The 1,986-nt window shown below is 38.5% G+C and overlaps 1 long non-coding RNA gene across 1 annotated transcript; it reads left to right on the forward strand.

Moving 5' to 3' along the window:
• LOC149125623 (uncharacterized) lies at positions 1-1,605 on the forward strand. The gene is made up of 2 exons (XR_016210922.1): positions 1-50; positions 1,290-1,605. It is a non-coding gene; the product is annotated as an uncharacterized LOC149125623 (long non-coding RNA).
• The last annotated feature ends 381 nt before the right edge of the window (positions 1,606-1,986 follow it).

Genomic DNA, 1,986 nt, shown 5'->3' on the forward strand with positions numbered 1-1,986 from the left:
TTCTACCTTCCAGAACTTGAAGTTTATTTCCAGGCTTTCTGGTTTTTCTAGTAAGTACATTTAAGGCTGCATGTTTTTCTGTGTGTATTAACTTGCCAATATCCCACAGGTTTAGACATGAAAGCTATCACTGTTATCTACTGATTATGTTTCAACTTTGATTTCCTTTTTAACAAATTTCTACCTTTAGGAATTTCTCAGTTTTCTGTGTGGTCTAAGATATATAATTGTTTGATAATGTTCAATGTGTTTGAAAATAATGTAAAAATCTCTGGGTTTGGGGGTATGGAATTTTTATATATTATGCTGTTTATTTATGTATAAAGGGACTTCACAAGTTTGTGTAAAATGGAGTTAAAAATACAAAGTATTTTTCAACATAATCTCCATAGTTGAAGACACTTTTCTAAGTGTTGCTATCAGCCATTTGGTTCATCCCTAATAAAGAACCTGAAGGTCCTGGAAATTTAATCATGTCATGTGTAGTCTGTTTACACTATTAACTGGAAAAAACAAAAAAGCATCTTTTAAGATTTTTTTTAAATTAGGAAATAAAAAGACATCTCAAGGAGCCAAAGTGGAAGCCTAGTGAATTCCTGTCTAAACTTTCAAAAAATTAGGCTTTTTAATGAGAGGAATAACGAGGTGCATTACTGTGGGAGAGAAGGACTCTTAAGGAGCTTTCTAAAGCTTTGGCTAACTTTCTCAAGACACTATTACTAAGCAAGTGTTACTGTCCTTTGGCCCTTCAATCAAGATCAACAAGCGGTTCCTTGAGTGTCCCAAAAATTGTTGTCATGACCTTTGCTATTGACCAATGTGCTTTTGCTTTGACAGGAATACTTCCCACATCTTGGTAGGCTTTATTTTATTTGTGCTTTGTCTTCAGCATTGCACTGGTAAGGCTGTGTTTCATCTCTTACAACAGTTCTCAAGAAATGCTTCAGAATCTTGATTCCACTTGTTTAAAATTTCCATAGAAACTCTGCTATTGTCTGTAGTTGATCTGGGCACAGCAGGTTTGCCACTCATTGTGCTGAAAGTTTGCTCCACTTTCCAGTCAGAATTATGTATGCTGAACCCATTGAGATATTTATGGTGTTGGCTGTTATTTCTGCTGCTAATTGCCAGTCCTTTTAAATATGGGCGTGAGCAAGGTGAACTTTTCCCTCACAATTGATGTGAATTGTCTGCGGCTGCAGGCTTCATCTTTAACATTTTCTTGTCTTTTCTTAAGATGAGTTATCTGCCAGCGCTTTGGCTCAATAGGCTAATCCTTTGTCTTGCAGCGCCGGCACACCGGGTTCTAGTCCAGTTCGGGGAGTGATTCTGTCCCAGTTGCCCCTCTTCCAGGCCAGCTCTCTGCTGTGGCCAGGGAGTGCAGTGGAGGATGGCCCAAGTCCTTGGGCCCTGCACCCGCATGGGAGACCAGGAGAAGCACCTGGCTCTGCCTGCGGATCAGCGCGGTGCGCCGGCTGCAGCGCGCCGGCCACGGCGGCCATTGGAGGGTGAACCAGCGGCAAAAGGAAGACCTTTCTCTCTGTCTCTCTCTCTCACTGTCCACTCTGCCTATCAAAAAATTAAAAAATAATAAAATAAAAAAAATGAGTTATCTGTTCATAAACTTCTGATTTCCGTGAGTCATTGTACCCATAAACTTTTTATACATCGTTAGTGATTTCATCACTCTCCTACTCAAGCTTTGCCGTAAATTTGAAATTTGTTCGTGTTTCAATTTAAACAATTCACATTGCTCTGATAAGGGGCTGTTTTCACATTGATAACTCCCCCTAGTATCCCAGACTAGATCCTATTCAGACATATTATAACAAATCAGTCTGAGTTTATTTTGGATGCTAAGTGATTTTTAAATTCATGCATACCTTTTTATAATATGTATTTCCACAAAATTTTTAATGTCCTGTGTATATGTTCTATATAAATTATCTATGTTTAGGATTTCAGTGATACTGTTTAAATTAGCTG

The sequence above is a fragment of the Oryctolagus cuniculus genome, chromosome 7 (assembly GCF_051225735.1).
Source record: "Oryctolagus cuniculus isolate XC-2025 breed Fujian yellow rabbit chromosome 7, ASM5122573v1, whole genome shotgun sequence".
Classification (NCBI taxonomy): domain Eukaryota; kingdom Metazoa; phylum Chordata; class Mammalia; order Lagomorpha; family Leporidae; genus Oryctolagus; species Oryctolagus cuniculus.